At 38.3% G+C, this 24,733-nt stretch overlaps 2 long non-coding RNA genes across 2 annotated transcripts in view; one reads left to right on the top strand and one right to left on the bottom strand.

Moving 5' to 3' along the window:
- Window positions 1–24,733, top strand: part of LOC118174991 — a 99,400-nt gene that overhangs the window by 52,946 nt on the left and 21,721 nt on the right. The gene's annotated exons all lie outside the window — the stretch shown is intronic.
- Window positions 7,054–12,855, bottom strand: LOC118174994. The gene is made up of 3 exons (XR_004754840.1): window positions 12,769–12,855; window positions 12,231–12,319; window positions 7,054–7,827 (listed from the first exon to the last, which is right to left on the bottom strand). It is a non-coding gene; the product is annotated as an uncharacterized LOC118174994 (long non-coding RNA).

The raw sequence follows: 24,733 nt of genomic DNA, 5'->3' as shown, positions 1-24,733 counted from the left end.
AGAGCTACGCTACAGGCAGTAACCATAAGACTCATTTTGATCTTTGTGGTTCTTTAAACAAACCTTGAAACTGGACTATGACCTCTATATTATTTGATAACATTACAAGACATGGTATTAAAGTCTGGACCTTTGATATTCTTTCAGCTACATCATTTTCTACCTTGTTAAGATTTTAGTGGAACTGGCCAAAATCTTTTTATTTTGCACTGTCAGAATTTTTTCTTGTAAATTAATTTTTAAGGACAGGACAGATTTCTATTGAGGCTTCAGGCTTTTTAATTACTATAGGTGTGGGGTTTTTTTGAATCCTGACATTTTTATTTTTATTTTTAATTACATTAAATAACTTTATATATTCATTAGAACACTGATTTTAGTGATGAGATATGACAGTTTCCCAAGATTTCTCATCCTTTTGCATCAATATCTATACAGCCCTTTAGTTGCTTTAGAATGCCTTTTGAAGTTATTCATTGAAAATTTGTAGAGAAAAAAGCCCAAGTTACATGTCTACACATGATTTTTATACTAACTTAACCGGATCAATTTGAAACCAGATTAAAAAATAATAATATTTAATCAAGTCAGCTCAAGCCAATGTTATGGTTTTTTGTTTGGTTGCGCTTTGTTTTTTCGATGTGGGGGTTTTGTTGTTGTTTTGGGGGGATTTTTTTTTTTTTTTTTGGTTGGTTGGTTTTGGAGGGTGAGGGACAGGGGATCTATGTAAAACCTTGCTTGTGCTTTCCTCGGTGCTGCTCAGCTCTTTTGAATTCCAGGTGGCATTGGACGGACAGGAAAATATAATGTGCTAGTTCTGGACCAATCACATCCAAAGAATCATCCACGAAATTGAATTAGCAAGCATAAGCCTGTCAGACCTTCAGTTTAGCTGGTCTGGAACTGTACTGAAGTCCTTGAAATCTTTGCAAGACTTTTGAAGTGGACTGATTGCTGCTTTTAACACTGCCCACATTTGTGCAAACTCTAATGCTTTACAGCATTTGGGAATTGTCCTACAAAGAAATAGATGTAATCCTTGGTTGTGTATTTTGCTTTGTTTCTGTTTTTATGCTGAGATAACAACTTAAAGAGTGGACCAAATTTTATGTTTCCCTTCAGTCTATAATAACCCTTCAGGAACATCCTTGAGAACTGTAAGAGAGACTTCTGAATTTTGTATTCTATAGGGTAGTGTCAGATAGCAAATTTAACAATAATGTAAATGTTGGCTGAGTGCATCTTTATGGAAGGAATTGAAATTTTTCAAATTGTGAGTTTCTCTAAACAAGAAAGGAGAAAGAAAATTGAGCATGGATAGTAAGTAGGTTAAAGATACTGAGAGCCATTGGAGAGGAGGAAGCACAAACAGCCTCAAGGGAGTTGTCATTATGTAAGTCCTAAAGCAAGAGATTCACAAACTCAACTGCTTAATTCTTTTGCATTAATATCATCTGGTTCCCAGGAGCTTTGGTTTTCATTGTACTGCTCTGACCCACTACTCTCCTTACAGATCTGAAGTGACATTCAGAGATCTTCATTTCATGATTCCCCTAGTTATTGTGTAGCAGTGTAGCAATGTTTACAGTGGAATCTGATTATTTAGTTTTATGCATAGTATTTTGCACAATTACAATGGAAGAGTATGTTACATCTTTTGATATGCTGAAGTTGCCCACCCATGGTTTCGAAACAAATTACAATGCAGTGAAGATTTGAAAAATAATCAAATTTAGAACTTCAGCAATTACTGGTTTTGTTAATTAACTTATCTGGGGTAACAGGTTCTTCTGCATGTTGCTTTGAAATTTCCACCCTTAGAGCCCACAGAGTTTGGACTGTGAAGGGACGTATTATGCCGCTCTTTGATCAGTTTTGAAAATTAATCAGAGTCCTTGGTTTGCAGTGTATGATAAAGTGAACATTTTAAAGGCACAAAAAAGTGTGTTCTTTATGCCTTTTTTTTTTTTTTTTTTTAACGTCCAAGTTTGGCTTCATATGAACTACTGATGATTAATGACCTCTGAGCAAGACATTTAATAAAACAGTAGTACAGGAAACACCAGTGAGATTGGGGGATTGCCATACTGAAAGAATAAAGTGGAGATCAGCCCAAGAATGACTGGATCTGGTCAAAGCGTTCATTTATTTCTGCCTGTGATTATGAGAAGCCACCCTTTTCTGTAAATGCACTTATTGGGAAAATGATGAAATGGAACATCTGTGAGTTTGTCTTCCCTTCCTCAGACTGCTTTCATCCACAGGGTTTCAGGCATGGCACAAAGAACACCAAAAGCAGAATCACAGCCAGAGTGAATACTCAGGAGACCATATACTCTCTGATAAAAAAGCATATTCAATTTATCTATAAATATTTTGTGTCTCCTAGAAAAACAGAATTCCAAAAGCAGTATTTTAGAAGTTATTTTGAGAACTCCAGCTTTTGTTTCCATTGTAAGGATCCTGCACCCTGATGTCAAACTAATGGTTTTATTAACTTGAAAATCATAGGACTCAAAAGAGCTGGAAAGGTCATAACGACCTTTATGTTTAAATGTTTCGACGTGGGTTTGTAGCTTTCGTCTCTGCACTGCAACTCGTGCAGACTGAAGATCTCCATTGCGTGGCGTTGACGTGCCCAGACGCACTTTAATGCTGGACAGGAACACAGCTCAGGTTCTGTGATTTCCAGTCCCACGGTAAATCCTGCAGGAGCCAGTCCACACCCCTGGAAGGATTCCTATTTCCAGACTGAAGAGCATCACAGTTCTTTTCCCCCTCCATCACTCACAGTGAGAAGTTTTAGATAATCCACACTGGCAGTGACAGTTTCAGGCTTTATGTATGCTTTTGTATGTGTTTGAAGTAATTGAAGCTGTTTCATTTTGACAAACCATGTTAATATCCCTCTTCTGCAAGGAATATCCATTTGACTGAATGTTCCCACCTTCTTGTGTTAATGATCACTGATCAGCTGGGTATTTAAAGCATCAAAGAGCTGCTGTTTGATGTGCAACCTTAAGCAAACTATCCATGTCTACACCAGGAGACGTTCTGGATCCTTGTTTGATGTGCTTAACACAACAGACCTATCTACAAGTTGGCATTTAAAAACATCAACAAAAACAAACAACTTCGTTTCATTTACATAACAAAAAGCTCCTTGGACTTGCAAGGAGGCTCCTTTGAAATGCACCCTTGTTTCTGTCACTGATGGGAGAAGGATCTGTCTAGTCTGGAGCTCAACCTCTCATCTCGTACACACAGCAAATGGTAAAATTTCAATAAACGAAATCTATTCCTTCCACAATGCGGGGTATTACAACAACAATAATAGAAACTGCAGGGACACTATTATTACGTGTTTCTTCTACGTATTCTTTTAAAAGGACTGATATTATGCAAGCTTTGCAATTGATTCTAACACAGAATCAGATTATAACTGATGTAGAAAGCTACAATTTGTAATAAAGTTCCAGTAATAACCTGAGTCACTACAATGAGTGATTCATGACTTGTTTTTTCATGCCATCTGTTCAAAAACATATAATATTCAAATAGTTGTAATTTGTGAGTAGTAAATATATATGACAAAATATTCCTATCATCACAATCTGACAATTCATAAAACTCAGCATGACAATATTGAATATGTTGATTTTAAATCAGGAAACCATATTTCAAGGCAGGTTTAATGTTCTGGATTTGTATTTTACACATACAAGTAGTGCATCGAAAAGCTATGTAGTGAGGTTTTTTCTTTTCCTTTTGTTTACAAAGAAGGCCTCCCTAAATTATCTCCTTTTAATTCTGGTCATTTGCAAAAGTAATTTCAGAAAACAACAAAACCGATCTGCAAAACAAATACCCAAGCTAACAAGAGCAGTTCATGTCAGAAAAGAGATGGCTGGTTTCTGTTTGTTTTCTATGTTTCCCATGGGATGAGTGATACATGGTTAAATATATTACTGGTATATCTCAGACATTTGCTGAAAAATAAGTGGTAGCACAGTAAAAGTGACAGTAAATTAATCACTTAAAATATATCATCACATTCCACAGTAGAGAATATAATGAGCTGGGCCCTTGAGTAGGGCCCAGAATCACGAAGCAGCAACTAAACTGACAGCTCAAAATTTCATGAATTTGAGTCTTCTCTCTTAGATCCTTTTATGGTTTTAGTTATTGCAATATCTGATCATCTCAAACTATAACATAAGCTAATCTGAGTATTAACACCAAAGCTGTATCAATTTATTAGAGATAGTGAACTGCAACTCAACAGAGTGCAGACAAGCCGTTCTCAGACAGCGAGGCATGAACATGTTTGAAGGGAGGCACAGCTGAATTGCTGCAGGCGCCGCAGCGCGGCTGACTCACAGAGGGATGGGGGGGGGAAATTACCCCCAGCCAGCTGAGCTGGGAGCCACAGTTTTTAGATACAGCATCAACAACATCTCGCATCTGCATGAAGCTGTGGTTCCCACAGGTGCTGTGGAAGAGGTGCGTTGGGAACACAGCAGAGGTGGAGTGTCACTGTACTTCAGGAAGAAGATAGAGCTGACTGATGATATCTGGCCACTGTGATACCAGTTCCAGAAAATTCATGAAGCCACTAGACCTGTTGTCTCTCACGGGGGCAAGCTGGTATCTCGGTGGGGTTCCAATTTCCTCCTGGATTCCAGTGAGTAACAAGGAGCCAGTTTTTTGTATAAGGGCAAGACTGGTATCTTCTGTGCTGGCTTCTTCATCTTCTGAAATTCAGCAAGAACAAAACCTTGCATTACCAGTTTTAAGATGTTGGAGTGAAGCTAAGGCAGAGCAAGAGGAAGGATATGGGTTTTGAAGGGGATGTTGGAGTGGTAGGAGTGGTGAAGATCTGGTGCGCAGAGCCTGTGCTGTGTCCAGCTCCTAAAAGTTAGATCACAAAAGTGACTTGAGGCAGCTGATCCCATAAGCACAGTGCATCATTCACCTAAAGAAAAGAATAGATTATAAGAAAAGTTTACAAAGTCTATTCTAGGTCTTGTTCCCCACATAGAAATCTTTAAAACATGTTAAAAATGGCGTGACCTCAATCTATCTTATTGAAGTACCTGTAAAAATGCCGTAGGAAATTTGAGTGTGGGTTTGTTTGTTCGTTTATTTTTGTTGTTGTTCCTTTGCTTGTTTTTTTTAAGCTTTGTTCATGAACGAGGCACAGTCTGGTCACTATGCTTCAGAAATGCCAATCAGAAACAGAATCTATGCCAATTGGAAACAGAACGGATGGAAAAGCATCTTTTCCTGTCAGTTACAAATTTTGTCAGTGAGGAAAAGGAAAAAAATGAACTGTTTTTCCTTTTAACAGCTCCACCTAGTAATTAGGCCACACACCCTAGGTGAACATAGTTTGGACAAGAAAAACTTGCCTTAGTGATCTTAATAACTGCAAAAACTGGTACGACTTTGGCTTCAGCAGATGAATAACATTAATGGACACAGGAAACACAGAACACCTATAGAAAGCTCAACTTACATTTGGGAGGGATGAATAGTAAAAGGCCCTTATCACTAGGGATTTACCTGTTATCGCTGTGGTTTGAATTGCACAAGAGAAGGATGGGAATGATGGCCCTTTCCACCCATTAGTCTCCACCCATGGCAGCATGGTGCTAGTGGAATGTTAGGCATGGGAAATAATTAAAAGTGCTGTAATAACTGTACAGAATGTGTCACCCCTGCCCGCAGCTTCACCATCTTCTCAATTCATGCCCTACCCTTTTCTTTTTGCTCCACCCAAGCTTTGGTTTCCTTCACCCACTCATGACTTTTGTGCTATCTTTCCATGCCAGCTGAAACAGCCTCCCACTTTCTGTTGCCTTTCATCCAGAATTATAACCGGTCTGTTCATCATCACACTGCTGTATGCATAATGAGCAAATTCATGAAGTTACCAAACACCGATTAAAAAAGTATCAGCCATAATCAATATCCTTATCTATTAACAACTGACTGTAATGTATGTGCAGGTAGGATAGAACCTGGTCTCTGTGATACAAAATGAGCTGGACACTGAGGTTCATGCCAATCCCATTACAGAGGACAGGATAGGTGAGACTGGTTTATGGCATGGATAACTGCACTATGCTCGGAAGAACATGTGACTTGGAGCCACCGAAACTGATTCTTGTGGAATCAGCATTTGTTCAGTAACATTCCACTCATGTGCCTTTCCCTTTTCCTGTATATTGCACCTCACTAAAAAAATGAACGAATTAAAAGACAGGAGACTGCCACAGAAGATGCAAGGGTTGGATTCCTAGCTAAACTAGGAACTCACTGCCAAAGACTCCCTCTGGTGAGCTGCAGGCTTTAAGAGAGCAATTCCAGCCCTAGGTGGGCCATATCATTTACCAGAGGTGAGTACATCTTTCTACTGGCTTTGAATCCCCAGTTTTTCAGATGAAAGGTGTTGGTAAGGTCGAGAGAATCAAGGCCGATCAGCTCTTGGCAAAGCTTTAATCAGTAAGGGACCAAACAGAATTATCACATATTTGCAGGTTGATGGGACAGATTCTGCTCTTTCTGATAGCAGAGTCATTTAGAAGTAATCCCATCTGCTTCATCAAGGTACATGGAGGTATTCTATTATAGCCTTTGGATGTGCTCTCATCAACTATGTACGTGCCTTTTCTCTTAGATTCCTTTCCTAGTTAGATGCTGTTGAAAAGTTCGTGTTGTTTTCCGTTGTGAAGCTTGGTAAGAGGTAAAATGAAATGAGCTCAGTAAATTAAGGAAGAGATCACAGCTTAGGAGGGAATCTTGAGGTAGATACTTGGTATTTTAAATAATGAGTATTTGATTTATAGTTATCCCTAATGGTTTTGAAAAGCTGATTGAAATCTACTTGGTCAAGTTTCTTTTTTTCATGTTTATTTTTATGCACACCATGATGTATGGAATCTCACTACCCAACTGCAAGAGACAGAAAGGATGTTTTCCATTTTGATGTATAATTTGGCTACTTTTTTTCCTCAGGGGTAATCAAAACTCACTGAAAAACACATCATTTAGTTATTATTACTTTTTTAATCTGGGCTATGCTGACTATTTCAAAACAATGATTTTTGGTTTGTTAGTTTGCTATTTTGTTTTATTTTTTATTTTTTTTGGCTCTTACAAATGAAATAGGAAATTCCTGTGCTGTCCAAGCTAAAATCTCACCATATCTGACACGTAGTGTCAGTATTTGCCTAAAAGCTCTGGTCCTTTCTTTTCTGAAAATGGAATGGAATGTGAATAATGTCATCCTCAAGAACGTACAACATGAACTCTGTGTCTTTTTTTCTCCTCATTCTTGTCTCACAACTAAACTGCATGAAAGTGGCGTGTGAGTGTATTTGGCAAGCAGTATTAAACTCTGACAGATGCCTGGCCAATGAGTCTTGCTCACACACCCAGCGTTACTCCAATTGCTTGATTTGGGGTCTGGAAAGGAGTATTTTCTCAGGTTTGACTGGCAGAGATCACTTTAGATCATCACTTTAGTCTTCTGTAGTGTGCAACAGACTTGCTAGAGTCATCGAGCAAAAATACGGCTTAGTAGAGGTATAAATCACTGGTAACATACTTCATCTTTTCTCTTCTCTTTCCATAGTAATTATAAGTGTGTTCCTCGATCTTTCACTTCAGGTCTGAAATTCACGTGATAGGAAGCGTCTTTGAGAGATAGAGAGGGAGTAGCAATTTTGTGTGCCCTTCTAAAGGAGTGACTATTGCATGGTTGTCTCTGGTGGAGGGATTCTGGACTTGATTACTGAGGTGCTCTTTTCTTATAAGAAGTTCCTATGAGAAAGGAGAAAAAAAATAAAAAGGAAACAAATACTGACATTTTTACTGCTATGAAACTAGACAATTGATTTGTGTGTTTGGATTAAAGAGATTTTTGTAAAAATAATCTGTTGCTTTTAAACTCAGATGACCTACAATTTAACAGAGAGGGGGAAGGATTCTGGGTCTATACTAAGCTTTATCCTGCACTAGAAATCTTCAGAATGCCATCCTGATATTTGTAAACACAATAATATCTGTTGCTGCAGAGGACTAGTTCCCAAGTGAGAACGACTGATTAACTCCATTGAACTGCCTACTCAGGTGTGACACAATAGAATCAACAGGTGACTCAGCCTACATAAGGATCCAGAAACCTCTAGGCTCTCTGTCCTTTTGATTTAATTACTAGATCTCAGTGAAAGTACAGGGCACAATTACAAAGGCTGTCAGCACCACAAAAATGTAGCAGATTACCTAATTACATATGCAGGCAGGTAATTTAGTTGGTAATTGCCCCAATTACAAATTCAGATGCAAGCATTTGTAGATTCAAGTGGAATGTTATTTCTTTTCTTTGACAGTTTTGAACTGTGTACAATCATACAGGTAACCAACGTGCTGTTGAAACCTTGACACGTATTTTGTCTTTTGTGGTATTTTTCAGCTTTTGCAATTTTATAGATCCTTTCCACATGAAATTATGTTCTGTAAAGGGCATTTTCTGGATCTTCAAGAATGAACATTGACCTCCTTCTAGAGAATATCACTCCCCCCCCCCCCCCCCGCTTTCTGTAGGTCATAGATTTTTTTTGGGGGGTGGTTTATGCATTAATGAAGCAATGTCTTTTCACCTTCCTTAATAATGAATAATAAAAATGCTCAGCACAGTCTATGTTCACTTTTTATTGGTTTTATCTACATTAAAAATTCATCTGCTGGTGATTTTTCAATGAATGTTATTCATTGTCATCCACATAAATAATATTGGCTTTCAACCATATCAAAAAAAAAAAAAAGATAAATATGTTTTGGTTACCTCTTTAACTGATGCAAAGCTTCATTGATTTTATAGGAGATTCCCTTATTTTCATCACCTGAACATTTCACTCCATAATGTTTCAATGAATTTTTCATGTGGTTTACTTTGAAAGTGGACAATTACAAATTGAATCACACAGAATATTCTGTCTTTTTTTTTTTTTTTTTTGGTTACTTTTTTCTATCTCATTGATATCCACAGGAAATGCCCAGATGGCACTACTAAATAATGCTTTTTTAACTGGCAGTCCTCTACATTCAACTTGGACTTTTAAGAACTAAGCAGAATTCTCTCCATTTTGTCTCATATAGAAGATTATACTTTTAGTAATAGCCCTGTATTACATTGATCTCATCAACACTTGAAAGGTTCTTTTGCAATTAATGGTTTTGCACAGGCATAAACAATTGTCCTGTGACGGCCAGGAAGATGATACTCTGCCATCACTCAGGTGGGGTGGCCAAAACCAACCAAAACAACTAACTGATTTCATTTCCCATTTTCTCTCTCTCTTTTTTTTTTTCTTTTTTTTTTTTCTTTTTGTTTGTTTGCTTTTAATCTGTAGTGTTGATTTCACTTTGTCTCAATATTGCTTGCTGACAGCAGTTTGCCTACAATCTAAATTTTATCATCAACACATTGCTGCAAAGATTAACTTCCTGATTTCTTGGCTGGGTCTTGTTGTGGCATTATCTGTTTGTGGCTTGCCTTTACAACATGCCCCTTCTCTACCACTTCAATTACTTTCAAAGCTCTTTGTGGATTTGGTTACCTAACATTTCACACACTAGCTAGGTGTCATTTCCACAATTACTCCTTTTGATGCCACCTTTATCATTTAATTATTATTTTCTCTTCTAAGCCCTTTTTCTTTCTTTTTTTTTTTGGATTGTCTCTCTGTATAGGTGGAGCACCTCTTAATCATCTCTTAAGTAATTGCATTTTAGCTGCTGTAATACCTTTTTAAGTCTACTCCCCTATGATGCCTATACAAAAACAATACTGGTTAAACATTTGGTGTCATGTGATTTCTTCTTGCTGTGCTGACCAGTATCAGTGGACAGATTCCATGTGCTTTTCCTGTCAATCATCTTCCACAACCTCTTTGGGGAAAGAATCACCAATTCTTCTTTATGTGTTGAGGCATTGCAGAGTGGATTCTGATCTGTCACCAAGGCTCCCTAGCATAACTGCAATGAAAATAGTGAATAGTGCAATGTGCAATGAAAATAGTGCAATGAAAATAATATATTCTTAGAATGATTTAGGGTAATTATTTGACAACTGATATTGTGTTTTGTAAGCTGGATAATCAAATCTGCTTCAGGATATCAGCTAATTGCCACTTTGGATAAGAAAGAATTATTGTATCACTTGTAAGCAGCCTTATGAAAACAGTCAGGTACATCCTTTCTTTTTTACCTCCCTCTAAAGCATTTGTTGTGTTTCTGAGCCATAATCACACGTGATCACATTAAATGCTTTTTCTGAAGTGACAGTCTATAATAGCTCTTCCCTTTTTGTCCAGCCTAGCCCCCATTCATGTCTATGCCAGTTTTTAAGACACTTCAAAAGTCACACCCTTTGTCACCTGGCTTTAATCCTGATCACCTACATGGTAACAACCTGTGAGATATGATTCAAGTATAAACTACAAAAAACTGTGGAAATGCTCACAGCTGCATGAGTCCTACAGGTTTGTTCCCTCATGATTATTATTACTACTGTTATTTATTTAGCATTCATTGATGCCAAAAGAACCTTTGATCATTTTTCTACTAGGGTGTGGAATCTGCCTCTTGTTAGCCAGTAGCAAGGCTAAACAGGTACTGAATTACTTTTGATTACATAGCTAAACTTCTTAACAGAAAAATATATATATATATATATTTTTTAATTTATATCTGTAATAACATAGTCAGGTGCATCACAAGCTTATAGAGAGACTACAATGAAAGCCTACAGCTGCTTAATCAAATTCTGATACCTTTTTTGTTTTTTAAGGTATAAACTTATTGCAGAACATGGTCAATACAGCCTATTAAGATAGAAGGTTATGCATTCTGAATAAAAATCTTCATAGTCAAAGGAGAGCCAACAATTTACTATGAGCATAAAACAATTCTAGCAAAAAACATAGGAAGTATTTCCTGCCTTTGTGGAGCCACAGATATGAGATGGAAGGATCTGAGTCAAGCTCTATTCAAACAAGCTCTTTCTCAAGTGCTTTAGATAGAAAATACCTCTTTTAAATGGATGGCTTAGTAAGAGAAGAGGAAAAATAGAGAATAGAGAAAAAAAATAAATAAATACAAGGAGTAGGAAAGAAAGGGGCATGAGAAGGATAGCAATAAATCAAAACCAGGACCTAATCTGATTACTTTTTTTGTTACTGCTCTGAATTTGTTATTCAGTATGAATTTGGTACAGCAGAAAGTGATGTTCTTTATGAGGTTGTGGTTGCTGAGGTGAACTGCATCACACATGTTTCTGAGGGTTTGTACACAGCGAGGTGTTAGAGTGCTGCATGCTGCAATGCATGTGCCCCTTTGCATAGGCCTTACTTTCCATGCAGGGGACTTAGGGGCTCTCTGGCACAATTCCTGCACTTAAAATTGGGATGACAGTACTGGTCATCTTCACTGGGGAGAGGAAGGGTCGTTCCTCACATTTATTAAAGCATGCCAGGATCCTATCACTATGGTAATACAGACCATATAAATACATAGAAGAGAGAGAAAAAACTGTTATATGTTAAGTTAGCCATTCTAATTGTGTTAAGGAATAGACAAATCTGTAGTCTGAGTTCCAAACTAATTTTTAACCAGCTTTACTAAGGAAATAAAGCTTACATATTCACACTATTTACCTGTTCCCTCCTTAAATTGCTGATCACCTTATCAGCTAATTTCTACTTAGCTTAGAAGAAGCATGGAGATCTGAAGAATTTAAATTCCCACATGTTTCCTGAGTTCGGTAGTCAGAGAGCAGAAGGCAGGGAGCTCTCTGCTCTCGCAGCCTCAGTTTTGATGGCCTGGTCACTCCGAGAAACAGCTCCTGGGCAAGCAGCAGGTACCTGCCAGCTGGTTCATCAGTACCAAGGTAGATCTGTCCAAGACACACCTTTTCCTACTTCTTGCTCATCTAGGAGACAAAGATCCCTAGGGAATAAGGGAGAAGGCTTGTATGGGGAATTATGAAGGCAATGAGAGAAAATAGGAGTATTACAAGAAAGGATTTGAGGCATGGCCTGGCTTGGTAGTGAAAAGATCACTGGAGATATTGTAAGGGTATTTTTTACCTAAGTGGTATTAGCCATGGTGACAAAGGGAGGCAATAGGGAGACAGGTTTAGGTGAGGGAGTATTGGTACATACCACAGAAATCTTTAGGAAACCAGGTTCCATTAGTTCCATTGTTTACAGAGTTGTTTCTCATTCTCTCAAGGCTCAGGATGTTTGACAGCCTGCAAAATTAGAGGCCATGAATGGTCATTTGTACCTTGTATGCACTTTCTTTGAAATATATTTTAGAACTACAGGCTATTTTAGACTGTTCCTGTCAGTTCCTGTGGTTCTTTACTGAAGAAAGATAAAGACAATTTTTTTTTCCTCTTTTCTTTTTTTTCTTTTTCTCTTTGTTCATTCTCAAAAAAAAAAAAAAAAAAGGAAAAACGAGACAGAAAACTGTAAGTTTGATTTTTTTTTGTTGTTTTTGCCTTTTTTTTTTTTTCTTCTGAGAACACTATTTTAATATTGGAAGAAAAAAAAATCAAGGATAACAAAAAAAAAAAATCAAGGGACAGAGTAACTTGATAAGTTTTCTGTACTTTTCAATGCCCAATGAATTCCAAGTTCCTATTAACTCTGAAGTCAGCATTGTTACCAAAGAGCAGCTGTTGCAATGTAAACACACCTGCTTCTGTGTTAGCCCAGCCATGATCTAAATTGAAGAATTAGAAGAAGTGAGCCCGCAGAACTGGAGTCATACTCATGTTTTATCCCATTCACCTAAGTTACACATGAACTTCAAAGTCTAATTAGAACAATTTAAATACTAACATGATTAAGCACAGCTGACTTCATTTCATTTTTTCCTTTGGTTGAACAGAGGATATTAATGGAAAGAAATTCTATTAATTCAACCTTTGATTTAAAATCAGAGAAATGTAGAAAATCGTAGAGTTAACATAATATATCCTATGACCTCTCAAGCTTTGCTTCACTGTTGGAGGAAAAAAATACTGCTTTTGAGATAGCTCTTTTAATGCAATTCTGCTGGTGACAGGTCAGTGTAGGGCAGGCTAGTTCTAGCTGTTTACAGATAAAATATGTTTTTGTATGTAGAAGTTCTATTACTGATCTCAGCTGTCTGCACGGAGGAAGAACAGTCTCAGTTCAGCTATACAGCTAGAGAGACAAGCGCAAGCAAGCAAACCACAACTTCGGTGGGAGAGCATTGAAAGCAAATGGATTTGAGCCCTACCTCCTCCTGCTACCCAGGAAGAGAAGCTGCACATCTGGGTTGTGACTGAAAGGAGGGAGATTAAGTTTCTGTGAGTGTTAGGAGAGGAGGGGAGGCTGGAAATGGAGCCAGATGGCAAATGGCAGAGGCTCAACATGGCTGTGTTCTTTAACAGGCTTCTGATCCTTATTGGCAAATACCACTTTAAGCTGTTTTGGTTAATTTCTTCCCTAAATCATCCTAATGACATTCCATACTGAGGTTGGTGTGACATACTTGCCAAAACTTCCTTACTGCCCTACACACGCACGCAGCCTGGGTGAAAGAATGAACAAAGGACTGTTCTGAGAGCAGAGTTTGGTGAGTTTTCTGCTTGTAGCACTGTAAGGAACTTGGAAGGTAATTAATGACTTCCCCACTCTGACATAAGAAGTCTAAGTCCCCTGGGGAGATTAATACTATTTTTTTCTGATCATACTCCAAAATCAAAGTCTACAATAGGGACAGAACTATTCTCTCCTTTGAAAATATTCTGAAAGTACTGAGTGCCTGTCCAGTTGCCTTCATTTCAAATATGAATCAGACGCTTTTCAGATATATGAGCTCTAAGGATTAAACGTTCCTTTGTCCAAAACCATTTAGCATAGAGAGAAGATACCAGTGGAGCCATATTTCTCTTTTTAACCCTCCCTGCATTGCCTGTCAGCATTTTTGCACAGGTTGCCAGCAACATTCATCAGTTACAATGACAGGAATGATTATTTATTCTTGTATTGTTTGTGCTTTGTAGAGGCTTGCTGTGTCACAGACAGAGTAAGTGAAATCAGCCTGTATGGGATGATTAGCCTATACAATTAAAGCCACTCAAGAAGCTGAGATCATCCATTCTGACACAGCCACTCTGTCTCTCACACACACACATTTACACAGAGAAAAGGACCTTTAGCTTACCAAGGAACAAAGCTTAGTATCACATCCAGAAGGTCCTATTCAAAATCCAAGAAGAGGATGCTATCTAAATTCCTGAGACTTACAAACTAATTTGTTGGATGCTATAGATGCAAAAAGCCCTTTGATGACAAAGTCACTCAATTGAGGGAAGGGAACAGCAGCTCAAGTTGCTTGCAAGTTCATCAAACAAGGCTTTATTTATTTATTTATTTTAGCCTTTGCATACTGATAGCCTGTGGTTGTATGTTCTGTTAGAACAGATTGAAGAAATTCTGATTCCTGCTTATTCTTGTCCCCTTTGTTCTTTTCTTCTGAATCAGTGCTTTATTTTGGTAGTGTCCCAATGAAGAACTGTGAGATTTTCTGGTGTAAAAATAGTAACTGAGTAAGAAGGAGGAGAAGTAAGGTTCATTTTTGGTTGGATTTGTTTTCAAAACTGATACGAGGTCTGGTACAGGGCACAAACATCCAAACACTGAATCAGCAAAGCTGAACAGATGGTAATCTCTGATGAACAAGCAGACATGAGCAGCTGTTGGAAGGGAAACCAGAAATCTTTTTTGCTTGACTTGTGGCCAGTGGAATAGTAAATACAGACTCCTAGCCTTATACTGCAATTTTTGTGAGTTGTCCCCTTCAGGCTAGAACTTCTTGGTAACAAATCTTAAGTTGTTTCAATGGGTCATTAACATTGTCTCCTTTTGCTACAGTGGGTAGTTGTGAACAATACTCCAATAATTCAGGAGCAAGAATCTGAAGGAAATAAAAAGGCTGAGGACAGGGATCCTAGAAGAGCAAGTAAAGAAGCAGGTGACCTCTGAAAAAATAGAGGAGGAGGGTCATTATGGATCAGAAATGAAGTGAGTAAGTAGAACAGGTTTCATTAAAATTTTAGATACATTTACCTTCATCGATCTCTATACAGGTATAGGTATGCAGATACATTTCTCTCTCCTGCCATTCATATGAGAGCAGTACTTCTGAGTTCCCATTCTGGCTCAGGACATGTGTGCGCTAACATAGACCAAAAAGACTGTCCCTGCCCTAAATAACTTTTCCTGACTAATACAATATGATACTAGCACAGTTTTGCAACTACAAAAATTGGCAGTAAAAGGATGTTAAATCTAGGCCACCACAAAAGAATATAGTGAAATAAGGGGAGGGATGAAAATGGAAGGAAAGAAAGCAAAACAGTGAAGATCATCACTGGGAATGATGTCCCACTTGCAAGGATTTTTTTTCCATGTACTCCATTCAGAAAAAGCTGCAGGTAAAGATGAAAGGGAGATACTTTAAGTCAGATTACAAAAAATGTTGATGTGACAATGTGAAGAAAACAACAACAAAAAACAAGCCAAATTGTTTGTGCGACAATCAGTGTAGAAATACTTGGAGACATCAACACTTTTGGACATAAGGGTTCGTTTAAAGTAGGTATAATTAAAGGCAGAATTTGTCCTACCTGACAGATGGAATAAAGTGAGTATACCAAAATATGCTGACCTACACACTGATGAAAGAACGATATAAAATTTGACATCAACAGTCCATCATGTCTGAAAATCACTGAAAGTGTGATGACAAGAGTAAATGTCATTTACTCAAGGAATATCCAGAGAATTTGACTATAGTGTGTGATATATCTCAGTCTAAGCATGCTTTAAAACCAATTACAGATTTATTACTTTGACTTGAGCACTAAAAGGTCTCATGGAAAAGACCAAGCACAAATTTTAGAGCGACACAAAGTTTTGCTTGCAGAAGTAGCTAGAGCAAAACATTGACTAATGTAATTTTTTGTAGGTTAGAATGTATTCAAAAGGATAGTATAACATACAGTATTAATGCTGTAAATTGTCTAAGGGATAGAGAAACAAAAACACTGAAACACTTAATGCCAGATAACATGCCTACCCAGGACCCTGTCCTTCATGAGCTGTCAGGGTAGCGCAAGGCAGGCCTCCATCTGGTGGGTCGCTGCTCGGCACACACTCGATGCAGGAATGGTACTACTGCATGGGCTGACCTGGAGGTTTCCCTGGCACTGGTCTGAGTTTCTTGATTCCCACACTGAACAAAAGGCTATCATCTGGTCAGTCGTTGCATAGACTGTAAAATAAAAATACTTGTTATTTTCCTAGCTCAGATGCAGCTTCTGCCTTCTGGGAAAGCTCAGTGCAGCTTAATCAAGTGAGTGGAGTGGTATCAGTAAAGAACAGAACTTCTGATAACTTAGTTGAAGCAGAATGCTTATACCCACTAGATTTTACCAGTACATCAGTAAGAACTGGGGTTTCCAGGTGACCTAAAGAAGAGCTTGTTGGCCCAAGAGCATATCTTTTTATTTTTCTCCATCTGTGCCTAATGCTCTAATACAAGATAGTACCTCTGCCCACAAACCATGTCTCTCCAAACACTGTGAGGACACTGCAGAGCTCTATTGCTATTGCATCAAGTGAAAGCAGATGCTGGTGTAAGTCATTAGCTGTCACTTTCAATTCAACCTGACAAGAATGAGTTAATGGAGGAGCTCTGTTATAATGGTCAACAGGAAAATAAAAGCCACACCAAATCTGTTTTTCTTGTCTCCCTTGTTTTCAAAGACAGTGCTACTGGCATAACACAGAATGCCCTGTTCATTTATTTGCTGATAATGCTTCTCCCTTTGGGGGTGAGACACAGCTACTTCATGGATATAGAGTAACTTATTCAGCCACAAAGAGAAACCTCTTCCTTCCTTTAAACTGTTCTCAGACTACCAAAGCAGCTGCTGGTGCTGACCTACATATTGCTGGCTACTTTTCTCACTAACAGCAATTGAAAAATTGAGATAACAATCTTTTTTTTTTTTTTTTTTTTTTTTCCTCCTCCTCCAAGTGCTTAAGATCTTATTACTTTTATTCTTGTTTCTGTTATATTTGCCAACTCCAGGATGTATTTTACTGAGTGAGTCTCTACACCAGAGAATTCCAGAAATTTCTTGACCTGCAGTATGATCTCAGTATTTATAGTCATAAATACAAATAAGCAGGTTTAAAAAGCCAGATAGAGCAAAGGATGAAACAGTTCTTCAGTTTCATTCAGGCCAAGTTGTTCATTATGGAACAGAGTAACAGAGAGGTTTTTGTCTATTAGTTAAGTCAGGCTGGAATCAGAGGTGATTGCTGCCACTTCATCATGATTCTTTTTAACCATATGAGCTCATGTCAGCTGATGTACATCACTCCTCTCTGACAGCCCTGCAAAGTTCAGTCACAGACTGTAATGTAAAGTATTTGAGGAGTGGCTCTGTCTTAGACCAATGTCCTGCAAAAATGCCTGAAAATATCACATATTAAAGGTTTGATCAAATACAACATGTTACCTCATCTTCATGCTCTGTGTCCTGTGTGTTGGAAGAACAGCTGCCAACACCAAATCTTCCTCTGTTGTTACAATGTTGGAGCACCTTGACACCAGCTTTTCTGTCTGATAACTAACAGAACAAGAAAAATCCTCAGATCACCATCTTCAAGTTTTTCTTCATGCTGCCCTGTACTTTTAGCTGACATCCATAAAGATAATGCATTCACCTCTTTAAGCCTTTCAGATAATCTTTATGAAGAAGTTCCACCTAATGCACAACATCTGCTGAGCCATTAAGTCAGCATCAAGCATAGTGTTACAAGTACCACCTACACCAGTTGCTGCAGGTGGCTCTTAAATTTCAAAGACTGTGTGAAAGGACTTCTTAACAACTGCCCCTAACAGTTTCCAGTTAAAACTCATTTTCATCTTGCAGTTTGTTCTGAGGCTCAGCCCACTGGAGGTTTCTTACTGGGGCAATGTGCATTCAAAAGCCTGAAAATGTGTGAATTCATTTGAGAGTAACAATGCCCCTCATCCCCTTCAGAAGCAAGTACATATAGATTCAAAGCTGTATCCTTTTTAAACTCTCTTTAGTCCTGTTTTTCCATCCAAGTTGCCCTTGATTTTGGTTCTTTGTTGCTGATTCCTCCCCTATCCCTTTAGTAATGTCCCTGATATATATGTCAGTGCTGAGTGTATCTGATCAAAACATGGCAAAGTTGCTGGTTCAGCACTCACAGCAGGGGATGGGAGAAATGGGCTATGTCTAATCCTACTTTGTAATTGCTGTCACAATGCTGTGACGCTGCCAGTTGGCACGTAGGCGCAACAGCAGAATTTCGAGGAGATAATGACAGGTGCTCATAGCACATCTAGGACAGCATGTGTTGGCGAACAAGTTTTTTAACTAGCCTGTTTAGACCTTAAAATAAAAAACACGTTGGTTTCAAACAACAGCCTGCCACTAAAAAGTGTGCAAGATACTGCATATGGCAGGAAAACTGAGCTGGCTCCAGAGCAATGTCTGGGTACGTGATTGTACTAAATTATATCTATATTCAGCTCTTCTTAGAATGAAGTAGCTCTAAGAAGCTCAGCTAGGTAGGGTGATTTTTTTTTTTTAACTTCAGCCTAAGAAAATTTTGTGGGAGGAGTCACTTTGGAAAGGTGGGAAAGCCTTTACCCTCAGGTTGCCTCAGTAAGAAGCTCCTGCTGTGATACTTGAAAGCCCAATAGACATGTCTGAATTTATAATACACTCTTGAAGTATTCATTCATAATCCTGTAGGGATTTTCAAAGCCACAAAGAGGATGTATTTCTTTTAACTGGCTATAGGGAAAATATTAGTTCCTGCTGTAATAAACAAACAGTCTATTTTGGTGCAAGAGGAAAAATTTGAAGAGTCAAGGTGAAGAAAGGGAAACCTTTCTGACACTCTTGGAAGTTTCTGTTTTTCTAAAATATGTGATATCCCACAAACTGTTTCTATTTTCTCCCTGTTCTTTACTCCTTGAAACTTCCCTGTTACCACCTGGTTCTTCTCCACTGTATAAATCAAGTTCACTGCATTCACACCAGGTAAAATCTTTAGCCTGATTACTATACAATCAAAAGAAAAGAAATGCATATATATATATAAAAAAATGAAATGTGGGTGTTGGAGGGGAGATATTTTTCCCCTTGCTTCTTTTCCCCCTCTATCATGAGGTATATCATAAGAGAGCATAAGTGGCACTGTACCTGTGCTTCATGCAGCCACTTCTGTCTGTATGGGCTTGTGCAGGCAAAGTAAGTATGGTCAGCAAACACAGTCCTCAAAATGATGAGAAGTAGAGGCTGGGAGCAATAGATTCCTTGTACAATGGGATTCTGTTGCCATAAGATTATGTTGCTGAAAGAAAAACCAGCCATTTCTAATCACTCTGTCAATTCCTAGCCCATGTCAGCAAAGTTCTCCTGCAGACTTTTACCTTTTATGCAGCATGCTGAGACAAGCCCTAATATTCATCACGGATGGTGGAATTTAAGTAGTATACATCCTTTGTGCTTAGCACGCACATGAAATGAATTTCATAAATGGAGCACAGTTTTTTGCCAGAAGGTGAGGTGGCTGCAAACTCTCTGTGCAGCTATTGCTGAAATCATTTTTACCCTTCTGATTGATGGCCCCACACCTTCAATAACCCTTCAGAAGTGAGATGTGACAAAAGCCCACACTTCTACCGACAACTCATATCACAGTTCTGACAGAAGGGGCCTGCCCCTTTCATATTTATTTATATTTCTCAGTGAATGATGTGATGAGATTTTAGAAATAGAGAAGGAGCCAAATTTAAATTCATCTGAATAGTTCTTGTATTTATCTATTATAGATCATTTTATATGCTTCTTAATCTATACTTCGGATAAGGCATGACAGCTACTTAAGCTTAGCCAGCCCTAGTAACCCTGGGTAGGAAATGAGAACGAACAGTAGCTGTAAAGCTGCAAGGAAGCTTTAAGCAGGCACAGTGTAACTTCATCCATTTTGAAGAAGAGAAGCAGAAAAGATTCACCCAGAGGAGAGTGCATAGCACCTCTGTTCCTACTCAAAGTGTCCACGTGTCCTCTGATGACTATATTGAGATCAGGACCAAGCTGAACTTGTCATGTCACCACATTTCCTGTAGCACAACTCGTTTTTGCGAGAAATCTGTTAATCCAGTATGGAGTCAATCCAGATTTGTTCAGCTTGTGAAATCAGAACCTGAGGTGGAATAGATGCAGATCATTCTATTTGCCCACATCAGAGATCCTGCACAAGATACCTATCTAAGGGAAGATACTGGAGAGAAAATTAACCTACTTGAATAACTAGTGGTTTTAACTGCTATGAATTACAAAAGGTTTCCCTGAAGAAGGGAACTCAGGTTTCCCTGGATGACCAATTATACATCAGCACAGGGACAACATTCCCATTGTTGTGTTGTAATTTTACATTCAGTCAGGCTTAATGAATTAACATGCACTGCAGCCTGGTGCGAGGGTTTACAAATATATTGTAGTCACCAAAATAAATGTGACACTATAAAAGCTTGGGGCATCAGAAGGGAAATTGGTGGACTAAGCTGAGCACTAAGGCTCCTTATCAACAGAGGACAAGGTTTGTTAAATTGACAGTAAATAAAAAAGCATCCAGAAACCAGGTAAGCAGCTGAACTGCAGACTGCAATGTAAGCACTTCAAATTCACCAAGGCAAATTCACTTTGCCATCTGAACCTCCCTTCGCGCAATCTTCTCTTACCTTATTTAGAAGCTGAGTAACAGCAGGGTCTTATCTTGGGAAGTCATTCTCAGCTCAGCTGGAGAACAGTGTACTGTTCCTCTACAGTGTACATTTTCCTCTATAAACACATTAATTGGAGTCCATTTTCCTCCCTCAACATGTGCATAACTCACAGCACTAATGGGAGGTATGCAGGCATATCAGTTTGCTCGAAACATCTTTTCTTTGGGTCACTGCAAGCTCAGCTGTCTTTCATTGTGTACACATTCATCAACTCTAAACAATGTTAATTTCTTTTTTTCCTTGAAAATAATTTCCTTACTCCTTCTGTAATAATACAGAGATTGAGATGAAGCTTGGTATGTCAGGCCCAGAGTCTAAACTTCATTGCTAGTTGTTACAAAAGCAAGAAAGAATAAGGCATTTGGCTCTTAGTGATATCTGTTTTCAGGACTGAACATTATGAATTAGAATGGAGAGTAAAGAAATTAAGATTTGGGTTAAAAGATACTAGAGGTTAGAAATAATGTACAATAAACTAATGTACTTCTGCATTTTGGATTTTGTGGTACCTTTGGACCACGAACAGGTTGAAAGGGTCTGTGAAAAAGATACAGGAATCTACAGCAAAATATACTGGTATTTATTCTGCTGCAGACTTTGCCTCCCAGCCCTTCCATTTGAAAGGGAAGTTGATCTCTATGTAGAGTCCTCTGTATGTAGAGGCCTGCATAGGCTTACCTAGATGTATTTCAGAAAATGCATAGACATTTTACAGTTGTGAATTTCTCTCTGAGAACAGAACTTGAGTCATTTTTTAATTCTTCCTAAACCAGTTTCTTTCCTGAAATCTCAGACAGTTAAATTGTTCTTTAGCTGCCTAGATTCAAAAAAGTAACCATAAATTACCCTTGTTTATGACCAACATCCATTTTATGCATACTTCATATAATAATTTTCCATCTTAGTGAACTTAAGTTCACATTCAAAGGCTTTAATATGAGTTTTCCTATTAAATCTTTTGTAGGAAGTCTTTATTTTATTTCTTCCTCTCTACTTTAAACTCCTCTGGATTAAAATAATTACTTTAGTTTAATGTGTGATCAGAGACTCACCTGACCTGTCTCTGCAAGAGATTTGACAACGCCCAGGTCAGTATTTTCCTAGTAAGAAAGCTCTTTATACAGCTCACCCTGGGAGCTAATAACCAGATTAGTTTTCCCATTTGTCTATTACAACTTCCGTGATGCTTGAATGGTGGAGGAAATTACTGCAAGCAGAAAATGAGCAAAGCAGAAAGGACGGACACTTCAAAAGACAAAGATTTTGTCTGCCACAGTTATTTTGCAGCTGCCATTAGCTGATCAGACCTCATTGATAATGTGGGAGAATATTATCTGGGGATGTTAAAGGCAAATTACAAAGTTAAGTGAAAGCAAACTGGAATCCAGACTTCCATGTGAAAGAAAAAAATGTCTCTAGATATATACATGTAGCAGTCACAGATGCAGATAAAAGCTGCAGATATGCCTCTGGGAATGTAACTTAGCCTATGGATTCAAAGGCTTGCATCATAGGCAGAGTTGGTATTGCAACCTATTATTAAAGGCGGCCAACATTAGCCACAATACTATCCTACCCTAAGAGATCTGATAAGGTTTAATTTGAAACACTCTGGAGACTTTGGAGTGAGGACTTGAAATTAGGCAGGAAGATGTTCTTTGACTTGTACACGGTCTTTTCGCTTTCCCTTTGAAAACTCACATTAAGCTATCCAAGATAAAAGCACTGGAGATATTGCAGTTCACACATATGTAGTAGAAACTTGTTAGAGTTTATCATCCAAAGCCTTTAAAGATTTATCAGCTCTATGAATACCTGAATCTCTTACTGAGTCTGGATTTGATTGAACTGTCCTTTCACCTGCTCCATCCCAGAGACTGACTGGACAAAGAGGATACTGAAAGCTGCAGGAGGAAATGGGTAAGGGAGCATGAGGAGAAAACAGAATTGTCTAGATGGGAGAGAGACCTGAAGACCCTGGGGAATTTTAATTGTATAAAGATCTCAATGAGACTGGAATTATCAGGGGAAGGAGCCTTGCACTTGGAGTCAGTGGGGCAGGGGGAAGAAGAGTTCATAAAGAATTTAAGATGTGTTTTATCAAAAGTTTGCAGAAAGATGGAAGATGTATTACTATACTATATAGTAAAAATAATCCAATCTATGGACTGAATGACAAAGATAATATAAAACAATGAGATATACAAGGAAAAATAGAATAATGACTGCTACTAACGATGCAGTGAGGGCTCTGTAAAGGGCCCTTATCATTCAGTAATGGTGCTGCTACTTCCCTGTGTGATCCTGTTGTGATACAAGAGAACGCACCTGCAGACACACCCTGATGTGTAGTCATGGAGGTTGCACTGCTGGTTCCTGCTGGACTGCTTTTATGTCTTCCATGTACTACTGCTCAAGCTTGGGATAGCTGTTGCTGTAACAATGGTCCACAATACTGTGTCATCGTTTCAGAGAGACTGCATAACTGCATCAAAATGTGCTGATAATGGGACTTCATTAGTAGCTGAGAAACCATTGAGAAATGAAGGGCTTAGACTTGACAAGTACTTTTAGGTTTCCTGATTCATTCTTCAGCCAAAGATATTCCTCATAGTTCACCGATCTTCAGGAAATCCTGTAATACCTTCTTTATTGACTGAGTTTCTTCATGCCTTCAGCAGCATGATGCTCACAAATAAACAAATAAATAAATAAATAATTCTTTGTCCTCTCCCGACCCCCAGATCTTTGAAAATATGAAAGTAGAACTCTTCACAGAAAAGTGAGAAATTTATTAGGATTGTCATTGTAAACTTGAGAGCTGTGGCCTAAGGGTGATGACTACAAATAGTGTCACAGATTTATAAGCAGACTGTTATATACATCCTCATGAGAGAAAAGGCTAAGTTGTCATAGTAAAACAAAAGATATAGAGCCAGAACACTAGGGGCAATCTAGTCAACAGCTGAAACAGACATTATATGGGTAAAATAGAACATTAACCTTAAAAAAGACCTTTATTTTTTTCCTGTTTGAGAGAGAGAAGGAGATCTGCCTACTTCTGTTCTTTCCTTCTATTTAATGTTATCAACTCTTATTACTTTATGTCATTGTTCTAAAATCTTTGAAAAAACAACCAACACATCCCAACTACATACCTCCTGAAAGAGTTTTGCTTCAAGATTATGAGATACCTTCTTATGCTCCTCTCAAGATCAGCTTGTAATGTATGCAAACCCACGTTTACCAATACAACCACGTGAGTCAGAATGGCGGTGTTCCAACACAAGTGATAAAACCAACGCAAGGGTAAATGTCACTTTGTGTGCAGATGGCTTTATATTCCTCGTAGTAGCAGGGCATGAGTCCAGGGTGACTGTGGAGGGCCAGACGGTACTGAATCTGACCGCGATTTAAATAAGACTCTTGAACCATGGCTGTCTCTTTGCTATTTCTTTTTACAGAGGTAAATTTCAGCTTACAAGGCATAACATGGAAATTACACTTGGGCTAACAGTTCCTGTCCTTTTCTAATTTCCAGGTGTTCACTGTCAGATTAATGTTAGAGGTAGGTTGCAAGTTATGTCTTGTATGTATGTGATTTTGAACCACAGTACTTTAGTTTGAAACTACTGTGAAGCAGTTTTACAGATTAAGGTATCAGTATCACATCTATGACTCCTGTAAGTTTAGTGATAAGTGTAACGCACTTTTTTACTGAGAAAACTGTGCTATGCTAAGAAGGCTGACACACCAGTACACCAAAAATCTCTAAACCCATGCA

This window comes from Oxyura jamaicensis, chromosome 15 (assembly GCF_011077185.1).
Source record: "Oxyura jamaicensis isolate SHBP4307 breed ruddy duck chromosome 15, BPBGC_Ojam_1.0, whole genome shotgun sequence".
In the NCBI taxonomy this organism is placed as follows: domain Eukaryota; kingdom Metazoa; phylum Chordata; class Aves; order Anseriformes; family Anatidae; genus Oxyura; species Oxyura jamaicensis.
The sequence above is the reverse complement of the archived record's forward strand: the minus strand, read 5'-3'. Positions and strand labels throughout refer to the sequence as shown.